General features: G+C 35.1%; 1 pseudogene across 1 annotated transcript in view; it reads left to right on the top strand.

Moving 5' to 3' along the window:
* Positions 1-5,127: 5,127 nt before the first annotated feature.
* LOC144980680 (aminopeptidase N-like) overlaps positions 5,128-26,608 on the top strand; it is an 83,855-nt pseudogene continuing 62,374 nt past the window's right edge. Inside the window, exons 1-3 of the transcript XR_013646929.1 lie at positions 5,128-5,545; positions 6,321-6,403; positions 13,531-13,710. The product of XR_013646929.1 is annotated as an aminopeptidase N-like (transcript). The remainder of the gene's footprint in view (positions 5,546-6,320; positions 6,404-13,530; positions 13,711-26,608) is intronic.

The raw sequence follows: 26,608 nt of genomic DNA, 5'->3' as shown, positions 1-26,608 counted from the left end.
AAATTGACTGAGAAAAATGACATAGTATAAATTACATGGTACATAAGTGGCATAGTATAAATTACATAGCACTCTCTCTCTCTCTCTCTCTCTCTTCTCTCTCTCTCTCTCTCTCTCTCTCTCTCTCTCTCTCTCTCTCTCTCTCTCTCTCAAACACACACACTATAACCACCACCACCACATTACTACACACTCACTACTCTACCTACTACTACTCTACTACTACTATACTCACTACTACTACTCACTCTACTACTACTACTACTACTACTACTACTATACTACTACTAATATATAATAATAATACTGAAAAACTTAATAATAAACGCTATAACTACCGAAACAACCAACTCTAAGCATTATCAATCGTCTATCATCACTACTACTACTAACATACTACATCTCATACTACTACTAACTACTACTACTATACTACTACTACTACTACTACTACTACTACTACTACTACTACTAACTACTACTACTACTAACAACAACAACAACCAACACAACATCATCCTCACTACCACCATTATTACAATCACTACCATTAGGATTTGGAGCTTTACTTCATTTGAAATAAGGAAACTTTGGGGCTGTATTTGGCAATGTGTTTTTATATATCATAATATAGTTCTAATCAGTTATCTATTTAGATCTATACAATATTTAAACACGATACCAAATACCATCCAAATTCCCTTTTTATGTGTGCGGAAATTCTTCTTTCGGCATTGAAATTTCTCCGAGTGGTGCCTGAAATTTCTGTTAGTCAAATTGAAAATTGACGTCTCTGCAAATTTTACTATTCTCGTCAAATTTCCAATGCCCGTGTCTAAGGAGTTATCTTTGCCCATTGATTTGACTGTGCGTGAAAACGGTGCCTCACTTCAAAGTCGATTTTCTCAAAACTTGGTTTTTACACTCTCCCTACTTCAAACGGCATTGAATTATCATAATTTGGTATCAAATTTTAAAGCATAAAATAAGCTATGATTGGGTACCAAAAACCCAAAATTGAAAAATCCGACTTAATACCGTTTCGATGCGGAGGGTTACAAATTGACAATCGACTATGGACACCATTGTAGTCTATTAGTCTACAGCCCATATCACGTGGTTTGGTTCATCTTGGCAAAAGTATTTTAAGATACGAAAAGGAACAAAATATTATATATATACCGGATGTGTTGCTAATTTCCACTTTGGAAATCTTTTGCGTTGAAAGTATGAAGGCCAAAGTAAAGTGTTTTACCTCCCTTCGTGTACTAGAGAGAGTGATGTTACCAGCACAAAATATCTAAATTAGTCACCGTCCTTACAACACTTCTAGGCAAGAGACCAGCTAGTCAGAGACTAGAAAGCGCTCATGAAATCCTTTTTTTTTTTTTTAAATCACTTACTCTACTCGGGCTTAAGACTAGCAAGTCATTTACTAGACTAGTAAATAACTAAATCTAGTCCGCGTTCATGAAAACGGGCCCTGAAGTCTGGGTATTATCATAGACGTTGTATATCCGTACCAGACTCTTGTCTGAAATTGTCGTCACAAGAGAACGCGACAATCACCTGAAGAAAGTGAAAAGTGAGTTGCCGTCCATGGTGCCCAAGGCAACAATCAATTATTGATCCCATTGCTTGTCGTTCTCCGTCGATGTTTTCACCCAGCAGTAAATGCGCAGTAGCTAGCTAGATCCCTTTTCGTCCCGACGAAAGTAAAACTCATGTAAAAGGAACTCAATCACCATAGTACATGCGAATTATCGTCCCAAAATAGTATTAGCAAGCTAACGATTACGTTACCAACTTACCATGATCGACGAACAACGTGGAAGAAAACAACGATTTGTCCTGAGACTCTGAGGACAAATCTTCGTTTTCTTTCACGTCGTTCGTCGATCTCTGTAGGTTGGGAACGTATTCGTTAATTTTCTAATATTTATTTCGGAGTGGATCGGGTGGCAAAAAGTTATTCTAAAATTGGAAGAGTCCACAAATCTGGCGTGTTAATAAAAAGGGTCCCACCGCGGGAAGAAAAAAACCCAGAATTTTTACAGGAAAGCCACAAAACCGATTGCTCCCCTATCCATTAATCTATTAAGTCGTATATGTTATTTCTGCAAGAAAGCATGTACTAATTGACTGACAGTCACGAACCCAAAATGAAAAAGCAATACCTTTTGGATCAAAATTATTATGACTGTCAATGTTAACTAGAGCTGAGTCGGGAACTGCTTTTTAAGCTATCGCGAGCAACGACTCTATTCGTTTTCTTTCTTTTACGTTTTAAAAAAAAAACATTTATTTAAAAAAAAAGATATTGTGAGTTTCGAACCGCTCGTTTTGTTTTGTACCCATAGCGTCACTGTATTGTTTTGTATGCGTGTCAGGTAGTATCAGTTAGTGCAGCGAATCAATTCGCATGCAAACTACTTGCCAATCACAAAAAAAGGAACAACAATGCTTGAAAGTAAATATGACCCATCGTCTAAATGTGCGGCTATTTGGTCGAGTGGTATGACACTCGCTTTCGGATCGGAAGGTCCTGGGTTCGAGCCTCGCTCGGCGCATAGTTGAGTCCTTGGAGAAGGCTCTTTACTCACATTCTCTCACCGTACTCAGGTGTAAAATGAGTACCTGGCCGTTAACAGCGTTGTCTCTGTCCCCAAAATTTGTAACATCGCCTGACAGGCGTCATGTCTCGTCCTACATGTTATGTGTTGCTGTTGGCCAGGTACCCCTTGTAAAGCGCTTTGAGCACGTTTAGTGGATATTGCGCTATACAAAAGGTCAAGTTAAGTTAGTGCAGCGAACCAATTCGCATGCAAACTACTTGCCAATCACAAAAAAAGGAACAACAATGCTGTTCTTTAAAATTATTCAACCCTTCAAAGGCGAAATTCAATATTTCTTTGAACTCACACAAAATTTTACCATTTTCGTTAAAAGACAAGTGACAGTGATGCTATTATAGCTTAGTTGTCACACGAGTCGCTATACTCTTACTGCTCTCTTGGCGGAAAGTCGAAACGGTTTATTCTGCATTAAAAATAGTTATTATGGGTTTTTTTTTCCTCGCTTTTATGCTCGTCGGAGAAATATTTCATAAGGGCGTCCGCCATTGTTCCGAATTCATATGAGTTGTCGCCCTTTTTCACATTTGGGGAAGGGGGGGGGGGGGGGGGGGACCCCAAGAAACAAGTGTGTAATTGTGAAACATCTAGAAAAGTGTTGATAAAACAATACATTTCAAGAAAAGATATGAGCAAGTGAATAAGCTAGAAATAATTTGTAGAACACAACGAAATAAGACTTTATCCATTGGAGTTATCGCCCATTAAAGCGTGTAACTAATTATATACCCGTAGCCTATTGGGAAATCAATACCAGCCAAAAAAAAATATATATATATTGTTGATAATATGTTATGAACTGGAATACAAAAATCGTAGGTATCTTGTCTCAATTCAAAAGAGTCTTTGTACTTTTTCAGATTTTTACACCACCACGAAGCCTCTTCTTGGGAAATGATTCGAGAACTGTTCACAAAACAAAATATTAGCAGACAACAAATGGAAGGTATCTACTAAAGAGATTAACATGATTTGTAAATTACGGCTAATCAGTCCTTCTACTTCCCGTTCCTACTCGAGACTTCCTTTTAATTTGTCAGGGAGTTCATGACCCAGACTAACGTTCTGTGAGAGATCCTTTTCTATTTTCTGGAGAATTCCTTTGAATTATATTTATTTGTCATATGCGACCCACCGTCTCAAAACGGTATTATGTCGGACCGAACCATATTCTTAAAAGCGGAATTAATTGTTAAACTGGTCAAAAATATAAATTGTTGGCATTTGCACCCTAAACTATGGTGTCCATTCTCCTCAATAAAACATACAAACTCAACACAAGTCTGATATTTCTGGCTATAAATTCAATTTTCAATATCTTAGCCATCCCGACTTAATACCGTTTTGAGGCGAAGGGTCACAAATGTGATGACAGAACCCGTAAATGCATGAAACAATACAAGAAATTTACAAGTCTCTTGGCCAATATTTGTGGCAATGCTGTTCAGATTAATTACTTTCTATGACTTTTTAAAAGATTGAATGCAAATATTAGCTGCAGGATTTGCTGCAATGATACTATGAGGATGGCAATAACATCAATATCTCGGGGTCTTTTTGGCGCTGCTCTGCGGCTAACGCCTGGGTTATTCCAGTCTTCCCTAGGAATCGATGCTAAAGACAAATTTCCCCAATGGGAATGAATAAAGAGAATGTTATTTTGTTATTTTTAAATATTTCTGATTCTACTTTACCGCAAGGTTATCATGAACAAATTCTTTGGGCCATTTATTTACAAGTATCTCTCAAAAGGCGTCTGCATAGATTCAGTATATGCTTTGCGAGTATGGTACGCATATCAATAAATAGTTTGACGACAATGATGTAGCGGGTTGGTTAGCTTAAATAATATACTAAGCCGGGAAACGTTAGTGTTTGGCGAATTAATTTTTCAGGCCACGTCTTTTTTATGCTTTCTTTTGTGATGCCCTTTCTAGATAATTTACCTGTAAGGTAAATATTCTTTCCGGGAGATAGGATTACCAATCGTTACCTTTTTCCCATTTTTACCTCATCATTTTATTTTTTTATTTTATTCTATAATGAGATTCGGTGGAGGCCAAAGAGTTCAGAAATTGTTTTTGGTAGTTCATGTTATTTATATTCATTCTTTTATTTTCTTATTCGTGGAATAGGTTTGTATCAGTATCATCATCATCATCATCATCATCATCATCATCATCATCATCATCATCATCACCACCATCATGATAACAATTATTAACATCATCAACATCATCATAATCATTAACATTACCATCATCATTGTTAAAAGGTTGTGACCATTTTCTTTGTTTAGATCCAGGCTGCTCGCCGTTGCTGGTCGACGTGACATAAGAGTAGTGAATGAAATTATTGTATTAAAAATTTTGCTTTGTCTTTTTTTGTCTTCAACAGATTTGAACCACAGCACGAGATCAGTTGTTGTATTATGGGCGACAATTGAGAACGGTCTCAGGTTTTCATCCATAAACCTGATCGTCAAGACGTTAGTTCTCATTTTATAAAAAAGAAATCGAAACATTCAAATTTCGCCGAAAACACAAAACCGACGATACTGAATCTTTCCCAGTACCAAATACTATAAGTACCAACTTTCTTCGGAGCCATGCCCTCTGAGAATTTCGAATTCTCTGATATCAGAGACCAAACATACAACAGCGAAACAAAACTGACTGGAATGGATAATCGGAAGAACGGCAGTGGTTGCTACATCAGCACCGCTGTCGGATTATTTTTGATTATTCTTGGAATTATCCTGGCACTAGCCGTGGGTCTCATCGTCTACTTCGCAGTGGATGGTCGAGACGTAATATGCCAATGTGGCAACAGCGCCTCTGGGAGTGTTACGGACGCTGCCGCCATCAAAGACAAGTGTAAGGATCTGGCAGGGTCTGGCGATGCTGAAGTCTGTAAGTTGTTTTTATTATTTTTAGTAATGCTACTTACTAAATTTAGAACAATTTGAGCTTGCACTCTTCAATCCAGTGGGAATCAAAACAGCTTAATGGTCGACCAGCCGGTTCTCAAGCAAAGACACTGAGATTGACTCGGGTGTGATCGGGTAGTTGGGTCTGATAGATCTAGCGGAGAGTACTTCCGATAGATTAACGTCCTATCCAACTGGTATCTTGCAAGATAATTTCTGGCTCCATGGACGTAATGTCTTTGATAGGACTACTTTTCTTTGCTCCAATTCCATGCAATAGAATGGAAATATTTATTTTAGTTGTTCCATCCTGCCATTCTTCTTCTTCTTCTTCTTCTTCTTCTTCTTCTTCTTCTTCTTCTTCTTTCAGCTTATCCCTCAGTTTACAGGGTTGCCATAATGAATGCCACATCTCCATGCATCTCGGTTCAGAGCATCATCTTCATCCAGGCCCGGTTCTTTCATATCGTTGTTTACCTTATCCCACCATCTAGTCTTTGGGCGTCCCTTTTTCCTCTTTCCCGCTAATTGTAAGTCCAATACTTTCCTCCCCACGTACTCTCTCTCTCTCGTCTCTTTACATGTCCGAAACATTTCAATCTATCTTCTCTCTTCCTTATTGAAACATTCTTCTCTTCAGCCAACCTTCAAATTCGTTCATTTCTCACTTTACCTTTTCTTGTCCAGTCAAGTGACCATCTCAACATCCTCATTTCTGCCACTTCAACTTCTTTATCTTGTTTCTTTGTCATTGACAGCGGTAAACATCACTTGTTCTTACTCCATGACCAAACACCGTTCTGCTAAACTAAAACCCTGTCGATGTCAACAGGAATCTGACGTACTCTACCCCCCCCCCCCCCCCCCCTCCTCCTCCCTCCCGGCAAAATAAATTTTGAAAATAGAAGGCTTAATTCGCGCAAGAACTTATTTATTTTAATTACTACACTATTGTGGGAATTAAGTTAGATAATAACAGTAACAGGAAATGAAGTGAGGAGAAAATTATCGGCAATAGAGCATAAAAAACGTTCGCCGCGATGGGGAGTTGATCTCAGGACCCATTTTTACTGCACCTCGTCGAGTTAGACCGAGACGAATTTTTGAGCCATCAACTTCAAAATCGGCAAAGTAATAAAGACAGCGGTTAAAATAGGCGAAAAGATGTCAAATAAATAAAGAAATAGATAAATAAATAATTCCCTTTATTCTTCCCCAAGGGTAATTGTTTTCTCTAGGGTCTATTCCAAGTGATGACTGGGATAACCCAGGCGTCAACCGCGGATGGCAAAAAACAATAACAAAGATCAGAGTGACGTCATCTTCGTTCTACCTATAAAAACGTTCAGAAACAGACTGACACACTCAAAGTAACACAGACATTCACGGCAAGCGTCCACAGAAACAGCGCAGACATATTCATTCGTTCATTCATTCATTCATTCATCAACGTTCAAGGTCACGCATAGTTTTGTGTTTCATGGTACGTTATATCCGTCTGGCGGATGATACAAGTTTTTAATACTAAACTCATAGCATCAATACCGTGTAGTTGATAGATTAGCACTAAAAGAATACAATAGTCTGATGTCACGTCCGCCCAGCAACCAGCAGCTTGGATCTAAACAAAGAAAATCGGTACTTTTTATTCTTAATGCTGGCTAGAACTATTTCACATGTCATGTCGTCAGAATGTATAAAAGTCAAAACATGATCAGATTTATTATGTTTTTCTCCTCTGGACACACTTTTAAGTTCATCGGAGAAGTATTTCATAAGGGCGTCCGCTATTGTTCCGATAGTTTAGAACCAGTTACTACTATGCGTCATAATGAGGGAAGTGACGTCACGACTGTTGAGGCCTATTGTCTTTGTTTTCATTCGGATGACTGTCCGATGAGCTTGGTCATCCCCCTTACACTAGATGTCTATTGTCCTGTGATTTCTGATAAACAAAATGATAGTTTACTTTTGACATTTACGTTGGTAACCCAATATGATCCAACTACACTCATTTTGTTCTGGACTGGTTTAAATTATACAATAAATCTTTCTTTCTTTCTTTCTTTTTTTTTTTTTTTTAATCTTCCATCTACCTTTTTACTGGCACTGAAAAGTGTCGCACGCAAGCACCGATATAAAAACGTAAAAGAAGCAACGAAACAAAAAGATTATTTAAAAGAAAAAACTCCTTCCCGGGTACTTTATATTCACGAGAATGCAATAAGATGCCAGGTAAACACTCAATGTTTTCGCTTTAAATATTTGACAATGTTCGAAATAGGGCGTGCGTTCAAGTCAACGCGTCGTGACCTCAGACGTCACTTAACGCCTTTTAGGCGATATAATATATATATATATATATATATATATATATATATATATATATATATATATATATATATATATATATATATATATATATATATATATATATATATACATAACGCAACGGCAACGCTGTTAACGACCAAGTATTCCTTTTAGACCTGAGTACGGAGAGTGTCATACCACAAGACCACATTGTCGTACTTCTCACTTTAAAAAAAAAAATACATTTTTCTCCTCAATAAAACGACAAACCCAAGTCTTCTTTTACAAGCTATAAATCCAATATTAATCTTAATTATGTGTTGGACGAATCGGACTATCGGATTGAAACGACAGGAGACACGAACTTTCTTTTTTTTTCAATGTAACAAATTATATCAATTCTCTATCGTGACGAAAAGAATTTAACCCCGAGTGTCATATGCGTGAATATAAATTTAATTGGTCATGGTGAGAAAATACCTCTATGAGACGATGGGTCATGTTGGATTCACCCCCTTCATCATTCCAAACTCAGGCGGTATTTCATATAATATTGTGGCGTAGTTGTACACACATGTAATGGCTTATGATCGTATAGTGTTTTTGGGGTGTTTTTTTTTATAGATGGTAATGTTATTCCTTTGCGTTGTGTTGTAGATGTTAATAATGACTAAAGAGTTCAAGGGTCGATGATGATAATTAAATACACAACATCAAGACATTCAAATAAAAGTCCAGATTCCAAGATTCATTTCTTACTGATTTATTTATTGTGATAAATTCGAAATCCAAATCAAATAGCATGGTCATAATTCAATCAGTTTCATAAATTCCAAATCCGCAAAATCAATCCAAATGTAAAGTTATTTTGTCTATGTAACCATTTTTAATATTCATGGAATATTTCTAAGTCCGTAAAAGCAAATAAATGGTGGTGAGCACAAAAGGTTTAAAGTAAAAACGTGCAGCTCTTAGTGAAGCAGAATCCAGGATGCAGAATAATCCCGGTTTGATCAGAAACATTCTATCTTATCCCCTGTTCTAACTGTACCCACAATTCCTTCAAACCACTCCTCTTACATACTGATTTTGATTGTCACATGTCAGACTAAAATCAACCCCCCTAAAAGTAAAAGCGAATCATACTCAACCCGAAGTGTGTTACATCCCTTAATATTAATGCGAAACCCCGCCTTTTATGATATAATATTATTTTGATAAATGTCAGTTTTCATTCCTAAGCAACAAAAACTAATTACAGTCTGTTGCATTTATTCCCAAATACCAATTAACAAGAAAGTACTTTTCTAGCACTCAACACAATGACCAGTCCATTAACTTGGGACGTCAAACTGTCCTAAATCCATTAAATATTGACCGTGTTTTCATTGCAACTCTAGCGTCATTAGCTTTGCTTGAATATACATCATGTCTTTCGTTAGAATTCCTCTGTACGTTTCTTGCATACGCCCCTTGCTTACAATTTAAATTGATTTTTGAACAATTTCAATGTTTAAAAAAATAACAGTAAGAGATTAAATGTCTAGGTAAAGTCTAGTTAAAATTAGATAATAAAAATGTAAGGCATAGTTTATCAAAATGACAACACTTAAACTAATTAAATATGTTTTATAGTTTAAAATTCAAATTGCCCAACACCAAAGTTGATAACAAAATGTATATATATATATATATATATATATATATATATATATATATATATATATATATATATATATATATATATATATAATATTTTTAAAGAGTATTACAACATCTACAGTCAATTAATTAAAAGTTCAAAGAAAAATTATCTTTTCACATGAAATTCCATCTTCATCGAATAAAAATGTTTAATTCTCGTCATATTCCATCACATATAAATATTCTTGCTTGAAAAAGAATTGTTCAAATCCCATATTTGATATACTCACGTTGTCTTATTCAATGTCAATTTCAACTCTTTATGATATGGGCGATAGTCTCAGCTTCCATGTATGTATCATTTACTGCCATATCAAAACCAATACCTTGTATTTCTTTATATTATATGATTCCATTTAACCAATATTATGACATTTATTCCAACTTATAATATGTGGTACAAATAATATATTATAGACATCTAGTTCCCTATACAAAGGATTATAATTCAATTAGTAACAAAGAAAATATTTTAAAATAATTCATCATAATATCATTATCATCGTTTTAAAATTCAAGTTGAGTTATTATCATTCATTGTTCATTGTTGATGGTCCAATTTTTTATCTTTTTAAGTCAACAGGTTGTAGATAGTTTACAACTAAATTGAAGTCATGTTTTGCTTTCTGGTCATCCATCAGAGATAACACGTTTCTCTGTAATCAGTTCATGTTGATATTGATTCATCCTGTAACATTGTCATCATTATTATTGTGTGTTATCGTAGCACTTCATACCATTTCAATTGATTGCTGTATGATAACACACTTAAGATTTTAAGTATAGCCAATTGAACATAAATTCTTCTTGAACTCACTTACACATTTTATGATATAAATGTTTAATTCAAGCCACGCTATGTTCAAGCCCGTGTCCATTTTATTACAAAAAGATTATAGAAAATATTGATTACAATTACAACAGTTATAAGCAAATCGGTAGAAGAAAAATATGATAATGAAATATTCGCAGAAACAATATACACTCTGCTCAATAAAGATTCAATGTTTCGCGCCTTTGATCTGGGCTTATAATAATTTTCATATAACTTAATGCGACGTAATCTCGCGCCTCTTAATAATATATAGTACTGATAAAATTGTGCGCTTTAACCACGCGCCGCGTATTTATAAAAATTCACCGCCTTCTGCGTCATTTCATAATGTTAAACCGTGCGCTTTAATCAAACGCAAAATTAAATAACTGAACGCATCATTCCTGCGTCTCGTAATCTAAACCGTGTGCACATTAATTACCGCGTCTTACATCATTGCGCTTATTTACCCAATATGCATTTACAGCATTTTACCATATGGGTTACTTATTATTTGCTTGTGTCACAAATATTATCAGTTCACTTGACATGATAATGCATTTTCAATATTTTGTTATTCTTCCGTAATAACATTTTAACTCCCATTAAAAGACATTTGTCTTTCATAATAAATAATACTCCGTCATTGTATTTTTATTATCTCCTTTTAATTCTCCGACTTTAAATAAAAAAAGTCAGCTATTCGGTTATAATGAAAATATTGCTCTTTTAAAAAAATTACGATGTATTTGTATTTCAAAACAAAACAAAACAAAACATTAAACTATTTGACTCATATTCCTCATAAAACATTTCAACTTAATTTCCAGTGATAAAATCCAAATGTCTTATGTAATCTATTATAACGCCATATCTCATTACACACAAAAAATGTGTTTAATTGTCGATTACTTGGCTGCATTAACCATATATGTGACCCACCGTGTCAAAGCGGTATTATGTCGTGATCCACTCGGTAAGGGAAATTGAATTCTTTGCCACAAATATCAAACTTGGGTTTAATTTCTGTACGTTATGCTGGAGTCTAAATACTATTTCTTGCTTTACAAAAACTTCTAAGGTCCAATGTCTCATCATGCTATCTCTAAATTCACTTTTTGGGGTCTGAATCATTCCAACATAATACCGTTTTGAGACGGAGGGTCACATATTTATTACCAAGAAAACAAACAGATATAAAAATTTGCTCTTTGTCATGCCTTGACCCGCCTGAATCTCAAAGAGTCAATATCAACCTGCCCAGTCATTTATCCCTATCGACGGGAGAAAGATATAATCAATAATGTCATAATGCAACAATAAATACCATAAGACATTTATTCAATCATCAAAACTTACAATTTACGTGCTGTTATTGCCATCATCTTCTGGAGTCATTTTGACAGCAAATAAATCGTTACAACACCAAATAATGGACCAACTGTTCTATGGAATTCCAACAGTAACAGACACAAATTTAAATAAAAATCGACACATCTTTGTTACTGAGCTAAACAAAACATTGCCATTAACGGTACAAATTAATATTCGAAGATTTGTTCCGAAACGCTTGCTTGTAAGTAAACGCATTTTCATTATTTTGAAAATAAAACGCACTAGAATCTTCACTTTACTGCAATTTTTTTTCATCTCTCCCTCTTGTTTTTAATTAATAAAATACATATATCTAGTATCAATGAGATATTGTTATTATTTTTTCGCCGTTCTAGAATATATTGTTTTTAGTTTTTAAATATAATATACTGCCCTATGTATATATTTTAAAACATTTTCCTTTTTATCTATGGTTCTTGTTTTCAATATTATTTCGTTAACATTTTTAAAATATCATCATTTGGCAGAATTTTACGAATCATCTAGAATTTCAATAGTTTTTTTTCCACAATTCATTACAAAATAATTTTACTTTTTCACCTTCAAATCGATAATCATTTTCTTTTTCAAATAACAATGTTATCGTTTCTATTCACAATTTTTCATTCCCGATATCGAGTCTCACTAAAACGTCAATAGAAGTTAACACCGCAACAATAGACATCTATTGTGTATCCATGGTACAGAAAATAACATCTTGCGAACAGCATCGAATAAAAATATAGTATCTTGAGTCAAGTCACCAAATAAGATACATAATGTGGCGTATTTACACACATATGTAATGGCTTATGATCGTATAGTGGCTTTTTGATAGATGGTAATGTTATTTTGCATTGTGCTGTAAATGTTAATACTGACTAAAGAGTTCAAGGGTCGATGATGATAATTAAATACACAACATCAAGACATTCAAATAAAAGTCCAGATTCCAAGATTCATTTCTTACGACTTTATTTGTTGTGATAAATTCGAAATCCAAATCAAATAGCATGGTCATAATTCAATCAGTTTCATGAATTCCAAATCCGCAAAATCAATCCAAATGTTAAGTTATTTTGTCTATGTAACCATTTCCAATATTCATGGAATATTTCTAAGTCCGTAAAAGCAAATAAATGATGGTGAGTACAAAAGGTTTAAAGTAAAAATGTGCAGCTCATAGTGAAGTAGAATGCAGAATGATATGTAGAGTAGAATAATCCCGGTTTGATCAGAAACATTCTATTTTGTCCCCTGTTGTAACTGTACCCACAATTCCTTCAAACCACTCCTCTTACATACTGATTTTGATTGTCACATGTCAGACTAAAATCAACCCCCTAAAAGTAAAAGCGAATCATACTCAACCCGAAGTGTGTTACATCCCTAAATATTAATGCGAAACCCCGCCTTTTATGATATAATATTATTTTGATAAATGTCAGTTTTCATTCCTAAGCAACAAAAACTAATTACAGTCTGTTGCATTTATTCCCAAATACCAATTAACAAGAAAGTACTTTTCTAGCACTCAACACAATGACCAGTCCATTAACTTGGGACGTCAAACTGTCCTAAATCCATTAAATATTGGCCATATTTTCATTGCAATCCTAGCGTTATTAGCTTTGCTTGAATATACATCATGTCTTTTGTTAGAATTCTTGGGTAGGCTTCTTCCATAACCTTACTCTCTTACAATATTTTCATTCTCTATCTTTACATTTTTCTACGATTTTCTTTTCTCATCAAACAGGCAGCAAATGCCCGGCACCAACCCAGGCCCGACGACAACAGAGGAGCCCATGACCACTCCAGGCTGGATCTTTAAGCCATTGGTGACCGATGTACGACTGCCCTCATCGGTCATTCCTATACATTACAATGTCAGAATCCAACCCTACATGTACAAAGGGAATGCAGATGACTTCACATTCAAGGTACTTAAGCAATTTATCACAACTTTTTGACATGTCACGTGAACCAATAAGCTGCCTTGAGTGTAGTTTAACTCTCTCCTTACCAGCCATTTTCCGGATTTTCCCCAAAACTTCACACCCAACCTATACAAAAATAGAATTCTTTCACTCAAACACAAAAGCTGTTAGTTCTAAAGGTTTCTGTTTGTTTTTTTTTCTTTCTTTTTTGTTTTGTTTTGTTTTGTTGTTTTTTTTTGTTGTTGTTGCTAAAATCATGGCATATTTTAACGCCACAGTTGGCGAGGAAGGAGTGAAGATCATCGTTGGTCCTCATAGTTTAGGAACACGTATTGAGAGAGGAGAAGAACTACTGATAGACTGGTGGAGACAAGAAGGCTACTCCATTGCAAACACGCGGTTCAACAACACGTTAGAAGTAGATGGACATGGATAAGTCCTGGAAGTTTCTATAAACATCAAATTGACTACATATTAACATTACAGATATTTATGAAAGTTCTTTAAATAGGAAAGACCATTCCTGGTGTAGAATGTAATAGTGACTATCGACCTATAAAATGTATTCTTAGATTATAGGCTTAAAATGTGAAAATGATTAAAACTTCTAAATCAGAGACAAAACGACAAATTGATAGCCTAAGACAAGATGCTCCAACCGTGACGTGAAACAAAAACTGGATGACCTGACAACAACAGAAGATATTGACAAGCACTGGAATGGTACATCAGAGTGTATCACCACGGAGCCCATGGAAGGTTTTCTTCCTGTAAAATTACATGAAATGAAACAATAATGGTTGGCAAAAGAAATGCATGAAAAAAATAGACGAAAGAAGCAAGTTAAAGAGAAACAGCCTAGCCTGGCTTGTAAAAATGACTATAAAATAATATAAAAGGACTGCAGAGAGGCAAAGGAACGCTTATTGATGAAGAATGCAAGAAAATAGAAAATCAAAAACAATCTAACACAAAGCGCTTTCACGACTCGATTGCAAAATTAATTGGAAGGAAAAAGTCTGTCACCAAAGTTAAGAGACGCAAATGGAAACTTGATCATTATCAACGGTGCGATTTTAAGTGGATAGGCAGAATATATAGAAAATATTTACGCAGAGATGACAGAGACAAGACCCCCAAAGACTTGTCAGAAAACGGTGGTGGTAGTAGATGAAGTAGATGGTGATTACAAAGAAAGAGAGAAAGGAAAAGCCGTTGGACAGGATAACATTTTAATTGAGTTTTAGGATGCACTGGGCGATGTAGGACTAGACATACTGACAAAAGTTTTTAATAGGATCGACAACAAAGGCATCGTACCAAATGAGCTGAGATTGTCCATCTTTATCAGACTCCAGAAAAAAAGGGGATGCAATAGATTGTGATTAATACCGCAAAGATCACAAAGATCCTCCTTCGCATCATAATGAAAAGAAAGAGAAATAAGCTCTCACCAAAGATTGGCAGAGGACAATTCGGCTTTATGAAAGACAAGGGTCCATCTCCATATTAAAAACAATATTACAAATGTCTATTGAGAAACAAAAAAGCATGTACCTCTGCTTCGTGAATTATTCAAAAGCCTTCCACTCGGTTAAAGATAACGAACTTTTTGAAGTACTCACAACAATTGGAATAAAGCATGATGACTTCCGTCTTGTGCTCGACGAATTAATGGTTGGTAGCGAAGCTAAGGGACTTTTGCTGAATGTGAAGAAACCCGAGTGTAAAATCGTTGGCAAACAAAATCAATATCTATCTTTTGACCTCACCATTGAAGGGAAAACCGTTAAACAAGATTAAAAGTTTAAATATCTCGGTGCAACTATCACTAACGACGCCAGAGATTTTGTAGAAATAAAATAAAGAATTACGATCGCTAAAAACACATTCCACCATCTAAAACCAGTCATCTCTACCATCAATATTAAATTCGACATGATCCAAACTTACGTTCTCTCGCCTCTCCTCTACGCGTGTGAAACGTGAACTCTAGACAAGGAATGTCAAAACCGGCTTTTGAAATGTGGTTATACATGAGATTGCTAAACATCAAATGGTCAGAAAGAATAACTAAAGAAGAAGATTTTGTTTTGTTGTGTTTTTTATTCATAGAATAGGGAAACCCATACAGATTGTGAAAACCAGAAGAAAAAGGCAGATTAATGGGGTTTCTTGGCCATGTATAGCGACGAGGGCACATTGAAAGCCTAACACTTGGTGGCTACATAGAAGGAAAAAGATCTTGTGGTCTTCAGAGGTTGACGTTCCCCAGTTTGGGCCATTTTGTGACGTCATCTGAGAATGACCCTCTTCGCCAACTTGCCTGCACTATTTTTAGCATCGCCACAATGGGAAAGCCGTGACAGAGGTTCAAATGGGTGTGCAGTTGGCTAGCCTAGCCTACACTACACACTACACAATGTCCGCCTACCGTATTTTTGATTGTTAAGAAGAAGAAGAATGAGAAGAAGATAGCATACTTTTTAAAAATGTTTGATATAATACCATAATACTGTAGTTGAAGTTTGAACTATAAGTTAGCAATAGAAATTAGACCACACTATTGTTGTTGCCTTGAGTTGTGTCTACAGTGGTAGCTAGTGTGGATAGATGCAGAAAAAGTACGTTACACAAATCAAATGCATTGCAGGGTCCATCTCTGTAGGTCTATTACTATATTTAGGTGATAAATTATTGCACAACTGTGATTGGTAAATTTATGCAAAAATACAACAACAATTTTTTTAAAACGTAGTGTTTTTATGCACCTCCGTTGACGGTGTATCTTTTATGCACCTCCGTCACGATGCGCATTCCACCCAATTTCATCAGCGATATTGTGTTTCTGTATTCCGACATGGCAAAAGTTATACTATGACATCTGTAGGATGTTTTTGTTAATAAATTTATACAAAAATAATAATAAACTAAAAAATCGAAATATAGAACCAGAAAATAGAAGTTTCATTGAAGGTAAAATAATGTCTTAGAAAGACCTTATTAAATGTGATGGACAGTTAGGTGGCTCCGTAGCGAGGTGGACAAGCTGTCAGACTTTTTAACCTTGAAAGTACTGGGTTCGATTCCCATTGTAAACATATTTTTTTTTTAAAGTTTACTTTATTGAGAAAGACATCTTTTTTTTTTTTTTTTTTCAAAAACTTTTTATCGTGTTTAAAAAAAATTAATTTTCTAAAATTGTTTATTTATTTAAGATCAGTATTTGTGTGCCATGTCTCTTTTTGCCTTTGATTTTTTAAATTATTGTGAATATTCTTTAATTTATTATCATTGTATAAACGTACATCGGTAATCACTAAGCAGCGTGCTAAACTACAATCTAAAATTATTTAAAACTCATGGTCGATTGCAGTAACATTTTCATTAATTAACCATCACCGCCAAATGAGGTGCATAAAAACGGTGCGTTATAGTTGTAGTAGTATTAGTAGTAGTAGTAGTAGTAGTAGTAGTAGTAGTAGTAGTAGTCGTAGTAGTGGTAGTAGTAGTAGTAGTAGTAGTAGTAGCAGTAGTAGCAGTAGTAGTATTAGTAGTTGTAATGATAGTAGTGATAGTAGTAGTAGTGGTGGTAGTAGTAGTAGTAGTAGTAGTAGTAGTAGTAGTAGTAGTAGTAGTAGTAGTAGTAGTAGTAGTAGTAGTAGTAGTAGTAGTAGCAGTAGTAGTAGTAGCATTAGTAGTAGTAATGATAGTAGTGATAGTAGTAGTAGTGGTGGTAGTAGTAGTAGTAGTAGTAGTAGTAGTAGTAGTAGTAGTAGTAGTAGTAGTGGTAGAAGTAGTAGTAGTAGTAGTAGTAGTAGTAGTAGTAGTAAAGATTGTTCACAATTATCTTATTAAATTTTATTTTATTAAGAACTGAATTCATCTCACTCCAGTTATATATCGGTAGGCTTAGATAAACTTTACCTTCTAATATTAGATCGTCTTTCCTTTTATAGCCTTCCCTCGAATTAATTTCTAATTAGTGAATACTATTCGTTCTACATTCTGTCACGTAGCCACTTATTATAAAAGCTGATAGGTCTAACACTCTACACTCACTTTCTCTCCACAATCTATGCCGGACGGCCAGTCACTCTATTCCTATATATATATTGTAAGATTTTTATCTTTTGGGACTTTGTAGATATTATATCTACACCATTAAGACGCCGGAGCTTTTAACTTTGATTGTATAATCTTCAAGGATCAAACTCAAGCCCGCTGTACTACACTATAACCTCTTACCAATTGCCTGGAAGTGGAATTTTACGAGTCCAATCCTATTATCAGAGGAATAGATCATCCAAGCCCATCAACTGCCTGGAAACGTAAACTTACGAACCTGACATATTATCATAAGTTACGTAAAATATTCATATCTCTATTTGTAACTGCCACGATCACTGTTTATCTCTTTTAATTAAATTTCATCATTATTTTTATTTCATTGTAAACAAATCGTTAATTGTTTTTCATTTATAGTAACTAGTAAATTCTGGGGCCTCATTCTACATATATCTTTATGCATAGTCGAGTAGCTCTTTACTCACTTGAGACCATGACATTTTGGAGGGGACACATATAAAGAATTGAATTTATTTAGTTACTTATATCTATTTCATCTAACTTTAAAGTTTAAATTGTAAAACTCTTAATTGCCTCACTTGATCATATTTTAATTGAACTCCCTATTTACAGGATTCATTTTTTTTTCTTTTTCATTTCTTCATTTAAATGGAATAGCAATTTATCCATTCATTCTTTCATTCAAATTGAATAGCATTTTATTGATTCATTCCTTCATTCATTTATTCATTTATAAATTATTCATTCATTCATTGTTCATTCATTTATTTATTCATTCATTCATTCATTCATCCATTCATCCATTCATCCGTTTATTCACTCATTTATCCAATCATTCATACATTTATTCCTCCCTTCATTCTTTCATTCATACATTATCCATTCATTCATTCATCTATTCACTCAGTTTTTCATTCATTCATTCATTCCTTGTCCACTTTGTTATTATATCACTCATTTCATTTTGTTGTTTGCCTCATTCATGAATTGTTTTCAATATGTTTACATTCCATAACGATTCATTCACCTATCATCCAATCACTCAGTGTTGTGAACACATTTTGTAACTATTGTAAATCTTACGATATTTTATTGTTTTGTATTTCAGACATCACTGTTAAACACTCTTCAATGCCTAATTACAATTGTTGAACAACCATTGAACAAGAGAGAGGTCCCAGCCACGAACTGAGTTGGTAAATATATCCTTCATTATTCTCTTTTACATGAGTTGGGCATCACATAGTAACTATAGACATCGTGATTTGTTTTGCATAGTGATTTGTTTTAAATGCATTTTTGGCATATTACTGTTACCGAAAACCACTTATATATTATGTTCTGAAAAGTGAGTCTTTAAAAACTAAATAATAATAAAAGGAGTCTACTAGCCGTCGTGTTATATTTAGTGATAGATAACTTGGGATTATTTTGGCATCCTATTATTGTTATCACACTCTAGTATATTAGCGTCATTGCGAATAATTGTACACAAACTAACGACGAGTCACACACATTGGTGATACATTTTTCGTAGTAACATAGTTTAGAGTACACGCGATTGACACATTGTTATTGACACAAGTCATAATAACTCCGCATTGTATTGACACATTGCTTTATAAGATATAACGATAAAAGGCATCAAATTCAACATACATAATAAGTTGAAATAAGAGAGAGAGATTTCTAAAAATAGAACAGTTCATTCCAGTAAGTGTAAATAAATAAAACAGTCAGTAACAGTATCCTGTCAATATAATATATATAAAACATCGTAACTAATTTATTGCAACATGGAAGCATATAAAAGATACTTAAGTCTCGCAAAGGACTTAGAAATACCCCAGGAAAGAATATTTTCATAGTGCGAAGAGAAAGTAAAAAAAGAAAAAGAACATGAAGAAAGAATTCGTAGAGAAGAAAATGAAGAAAGAATTCGTAGAGAAGAAAATGAAGAAAGAATTCGTCGAGAAGAAAATGAAGAAAGAATTCGTAAAGAAGAAAAAGAACACGAAGAAAGAATTCGTAGAGAAGAAAAAGAACACGAAGAAAGAATACGTAGAGAAGAACGAGAAGAAAGAGTCCAAGAAAGGGAACTAAAAAGACAAATAGCATTAGCAGAAGAAGAAACCAAAAGGACCCAAATGATGCTGGAAATTGAAAAAACAAAAACCGGTCATGAGAAAAAACATAATAATAGTGATGAATTTTTCGTGAAACTTCCACGCATGCCAACATACGATGAACGATCAGACTGTTTAGAATCCTTCTTACACCGATTCGAAGTTCAGGCTAAAGGTTATCGTTGGCCAGAAAGCAAATGGGCCACCGCCTTGATTAACTGCTTATCTGGAGAACCGCTAAAAGTTTTCTATACCTTAACAACTGAAGATGCAGATGACTATGGAAAAATTAAAGACGCTCTACTAAAAAATTTAGATTAACGGAAGATGGTTACCAGGAAAGGTTTCACACTGCAAAACCGGAAAATGGAGAAGACTTTAATACATTCGTGAACCGAATTACTCAATTTCTAAATCGGTGGCTTGAGTTAGCAAACGTAAAACAAGACGACTTTGCAGGCCTTTACTATCTCACGCTGAAGAATCGAATCTATCAAGCTTGCAACCCAGATTTAGTCGCATTCTTTAAAGAGAGAAAGCCAGAAAACTTGGACAAATTAAAAATCTACGCAGAAAACTTTAACAGCGCACATCCATTGACACCCCTTAGCAGAACATTGAAGGAACCATACTACGCTGCCGCTGCTCAGAGTCCAGGTACACCTAAAGTACAATACTCAAATAGAACGAGCCGATCAATCACTCGGAACACGCAAGTGAAACAGGAGGATCATAGTAACAAACCATGGAACAAACAGTTCAATAGAGACCATAGCCGACCCTATCAAAACAAAACAAGAAATAGCACTGACAATAATACTGAGTATAAGAAAACCAACAAACCTATAATTAAATGTCAATATTGTGGAATGAAAGGCCACACAGCAGACAAATGTTACAAAATCGTGGGATATCCAAAAGAAACTGCAAATGCATCACTCCAAACAGGTGTAAACAATCAGACACGAGTAATGTCAGGAGAAAATATAAATGTGTATTGCGTGAAAGGTATGTCACTTTTAACACAAACTCACAAATCAGGATCGCTATTTCTTTGTGAAGGCAAAGCTAATGGAACTGATTGCAAAATATTGAGAGACACAGGATGCAGTACAGTAGGAATAAAAGCATCTTTGATCAATGACGAAGACAAAACTGGAAAAACGGTACAATGCATCACATTCAGTGGCACAGTCGAAACCTTTGAAACAGCTAACGTGTACATAGAAACCCCATACTATACAGGAATAGTGGAATGCTGTATACTTCCCAACCCCGTCGCTGATGTTATTGTTGGCAATATAAAAGGTCTTAAAGACAACCCAACAGATGTAAAAGAATGGTCATTAACCCAAGAAACAGCTTGTCTAGCAGAAACAAGAAAGATGACTAAGACAACAGAGAAGCCAATGACTATTTCTCTAGAACCACAACAATTTGACAGGAACAGGTTCATTGAAGAACAGAAAAAGGACCCGACTTTAACTTCATATTTCAATATCGCAAACAAAGGGACGAAATCAAAAGTTGAATACATCATTGAAAAAGATATTCTGTTCAGGTTACATAGGAAAAGAAACAAAATAGCTAAACAACTGGTCACGCCGAGTATTTACAGAAACAAAATCCTTGGAATAGCGCACGATTCAATAACTTCTGGACATCTTGGGAGCTCTTCCACATTGAAGAGAATATCCGAGAATTTCACATGGCCTGGAATTACTAAAGACGTCCGAGAATATGTGAAATCTTGTGACACATGCCAAAGAAGAGTCGCAAAAGGCAGAATACCGAGATTGCCATTAGAGACAACCCCAGTTATTGAAAAAGTTTTTCAAAAAGTTGCAATTGACATTATAGGCCCTTTAACAAAATCAGATAGAAACCATACACACATACTAACACTAGTCGATTACGCAACCAGGTGGCCAGAAGCGATAGCATTGAAATCAACTACATCGGATCACATAGCTGAAGCATTGATGACAATTTTTACTAGAATAGGCATACCAAATGAGATACTGTCGTACAATGGACCCCAATTTACATCACATATGATGCATGAAACCATGAAACTCATGGGAATCCAACACTCATTCACAACTCCCTACCACCCCCAAGCAAATGGTCTTTGTGAAAGATTTAATGGCACTCTAAAGAATATGTTAAGAAAAGTGTCAGCAGAAAAACCAGATGATTGGGACAGATACTTACCAGCAATCCTATTTGCATATAGAGAAATACCCCAAGAATCTACAGGCTACTCCCCATTTGAGTTGATGTATGGACGATCACCTCGCGGCCCGATCAATATAGTAGCCGACATTTGTAAAGGGAATGAGGAGGACAATAACGAAATTATGTTTGCTTACGAATATGTAAGAAACCTGAAAGACAGAATAGAGGACACGTGTAAGCTAGCACAGGAATCCGTCACTAAAAAAGCAGATAAATACAAGGAATACTCCGATCGAAAAAGCAAGTCAAGAAAATTTGAGATTGGTGACAAAGTACTTATACTCTTACCCGATGACTCGAGTAAACTTTTAGCTACATGGAAAGGACCATTCAAAATAACAGCAGTAAAATCTAATGTTAATTACGAGATTAAAATTAACAACACAACAAAGACATTCCATGCAAATATGCTAAAAAAGTATTTTGATAGAGACACAGTGTCGCAACCTATGTTTACTAATATCGAAGCTTCAAATGCAGGATTAATCATACCATTGGTCATGGGACACAGACACCCGAGACAGAAAAACGAACAAAAATCGCACAATTGCAACCACATAAGACAAAAAAAGAAGTACGCAAAGTACTTAGGCTCCTAAATTTTTACAGGAAATACATTTACAACTTCGCGCACATCGCGACACCGCTAACAAATCTGACAAAGAATGGGTCACCGAACAAAATTGTTTGGACAGAAGCGTGTCAGAATAGCTTTAACCAATTAAAGGCATTACTCTGTTCAGAACCAATTCTTAAATTACCCGACATGTCAAAAGAATTTGTTGTAAGAACTGACGCGTCTGATAAGGGCATCGCAGGTGTACTATTACAGGAACATGAGGGAACTCTAATGCCTTGCTTATATGCAAGCAGGTTGTGAAAATATTCACGCCGACCTACTTTCTCGATTAGTGTAATGACGTGAGAAGGGTATAACTTAACCTCCCATGCATACTGTTAGTTACCTCGCAAATTATGCCAAATCAGAACACATAATATAATTTTATTTGTAAACATGATGACCCAACTTAATGTAACATTGAGTATTGTTTGGATATATATACCATACCCATTCATGATTTGGGAAATCTTCTCTTTATCTATCATTGTTATGAATTTTCACTCATTTATGATTAATAATTGAAATGTCAATATTCCATTTACATTTTCATTCATTTCATTCAGTAAATTACCTTCATATCATCGACTTAAATCATGCTTCATTGCCATCACTATTGTTTATCACAATGATTTGTAATCACATTGCCATCATGTTGTTCATCATAATGATTTGTAATCACAATCTTTCATTGTTATTGTCGCCCATTCATATACCTACGTTAATATAAACATTTCCATGTCTAGTTAATAAATAATTTAATTGTAGCACAAATCATAACAATGGATTAATGCTAGAGTATCATGATAGTAAATTTACTTCCGTTTGTAAAATCTATCTTTCCCATAATGGTTAAAGAGTATATTTTAAACGTGGGTGGGGGGTGTCACAGTAAAGATTGTTCACAATTATCTTATTAAATTTTATTTTATTAAGAACTGAATTCATCTCACTCCAGTTATATATCGGTAGGCTTAGATAAACTTTACCTTCTAATATTAGATCGTCTTTCCTTTTATAGCCTTCCCTCGAATTAATTTCTAATTAGTGAATACTATTCGTTCTACATTCTGTCACGTAGCCACTTATTATAAAAGCTGATAGGTCTAACACTCTACACTCACTTTCTCTCCACAATCTATGCCGGACGGCCAGTCACTCTATTCCTATATATATATTGTAAGATTTTTATCTTTTGGGACTTTGTAGATATTATATCTACACCATTAAGACGCCGGAGCTTTTAACTTTGATTGTATAATCTTCAAGGATCAAACTCAAGCCCGCTGTACTACACTATAACCTCTTACCAATTGCCTGGAAGTGGAATTTTACGAGTCCAATCCTATTATCAGAGGAATAGATCATCCAAGCCCATCAACTGCCTGGAAACGTAAACTTACGAACCTGACATATTATCATAAGTTACGTAAAATATTCATATCTCTATTTGTAACTGCCACGATCACTGTTTATCTCTTTTAATTAAATTTCATCATTATTTTTATTTCATTGTAAACAAATCGTTAATTGTTTTTCATTTATAGTAACTAGTAAATTCTGGGGCCTCATTCTACATATATCTTTATGCATAGTCGAGTAGCTCTTTACTCACTTGAGACCATGACAGTCGTAGTAGTGGTAGTAGTCGTAGTAGTAGTAGTAGTAGTAGTAGTAGTAGTAGTAGCAGCAGCAGTAGCTATAGTGGCAGTTGTTGCAAGTGGAGGTTAGTGGTGGTCAATCCTAGTGTTGAGTCCGCGTGGAGTCAGCGTTCCCAACAACTTGATCAGGTGAGTTTCCCTACGGTTCATATAAACCGCTTGCGTGTCAAAACGACACGTAAAAATAGTACTGTCACGTGATTATTTTTCTCCAAGAATCAGCGTGAGACGGTAGACATGGAGGAACCTCCCTGACCCATTTTTAAACCTGCCTGTTCCCAAACTGGTGCAAAAATTTTTTTTAAAAACTCGCTTCCCGGCCAGTTTGAGGATGTCAACGGGCAATACCCCTATTAACTCTGAGTACACGAGGGAGGCAGAGGATAAATCTTCGATAGGGAAATATGACAGGCACCGTGCATACAAGCGCAGGCCACGACTCAACAAACAGACGTTATAACCAGTTTTTATTGAAATGACTTTGTACTCGCTTCTCCAACCTTGGGTGAACGCTCCACTTGCAGAATCTTGCCTAGTCAACTGGCCATCGAAATGTGAATGTTACATTGTTCATGTGACCCTACGCCTCGAAGCAGTATTAAGTCGGGATTTGGAAAACGGGGAATGGTCAAAATGATCAAATTTCAGTTTTTGGTTGTTTCAGAAACTACGATCATTTTTCTATATGGAAACATAATAAATCAACATAAATATTGAGGATAAGTAATATAAATTTAAAGTTTAAAAAAGCAACTATCAAAAACACATTCAAAACAAGAGGACTTTCTCTCAGAGAGCAAACATTTCCAAGACTTAGTAATATTAAGTTTTTTCCTCCACCAATACCATGTAAGATACCACAACAAAGGGCGTTTCTTTATCTATCTCAGAGAAAGCATGACTGTTTCCACAATTTCATGGTTCAACCAATAATGGACTTTAAAAACTGTAAACAAGTCTAGGTTTTTCCCTGACAACTTTACAAATGAATGATTCTGATTGGTCAACATTTATCACATGCGCCTGTTGGCCATTAAAATATCCGGGCAATGTGTCGTGACGTCAGCATGCGTGTGTTACATATGTGTGCGTTTGTGCATTTTGATACACACCACATGCCATTATTTCTTTCTAGCTGCATTGGTTAATGATCGAGGTGAGGGTCCTTTGTCCCTCTTTGTTTATTCATGAAATTATAGGATATGCTAAGACTTTAATTTGATGGGCCTCCCATAGCGCACAGGGAGGTACTTACTGTCTTCTACCCCCCCCCCCCCCCTATATCTGTTTTCCAACTAGCTTTCTGGCTTTGTCTTGGAATGAGATTACTTGGTTTTGTTCTGACCCTGACTGGATACCCTTGGTGAGAGGGAAACAGATGTATAGTTAGTTTTGGGAGATGATATTTTTTTCCTTGTAAATCATCTCTCTGTTATGTAACGTATTCTGTTTTCTTTACATATCATTATATGATTTGTAAACATTTGAATGTATTCCTATTAGTTTGGACCTGTGCTTGTGACTGGATAAGACTTTTAGGTGATCTCAAACTAAGTACTTCGATAGTTTGCTCTTGGGGTCTACATCTGTTCCCTATTTGATCCAATTCTCCTTTCTTACTTTTTCTTGGGTGCTTTAATTGTAATTCTAGAACTTATTACTATCCCATTTTCTTCCTTTTTACTGGCGCTGATATGACCTTAATGTGTTGCAATCGCCGTAAAACCCTTTAAAAAATTAAAAATATAAGACTTTGATAGGACAACAGTTGCCTAATCTTATACTTACATAGATTGTTGTAGGATAAACATTTAATTTTAAGTACAAAAGCAGAATAGTAAATAGAGCCTTCAACAATCAATAAACTGCCGATGGAAATACGTGTAACTAAAAAATGAAAAAGGTTAAATGTATGGATAGACAAACAGAAAGAGAGACAGACCTATTAATGGATAAATAGATAGATAGATAGATAGATAGATAGATAGATAGATGAAAAGTAGAGAGGGACACAAGAGAGAGATAGAGAGAGAGAGAGAGATGTTCGTTTTGTCGTGCTTTCTTTATATTATATACTGAAAGAAGGGGGGGGGGTAAGGGGAGGGTCTTTTTTAGACAATCAACAATGTGGGTGAACGCTAAGAAAAACTTGAGAGTTTCAATAACAT

The sequence above is a fragment of the Berghia stephanieae genome, chromosome 10 (genome assembly GCF_034508935.2).
Source record: "Berghia stephanieae isolate SIO BIC M18660-M18661 chromosome 10, UCSD_Bste_1.3, whole genome shotgun sequence".
NCBI lineage: Eukaryota > Metazoa > Mollusca > Gastropoda > Nudibranchia > Aeolidiidae > Berghia > Berghia stephanieae.
This window is presented reverse-complemented; position numbering and strand designations above follow the sequence as displayed.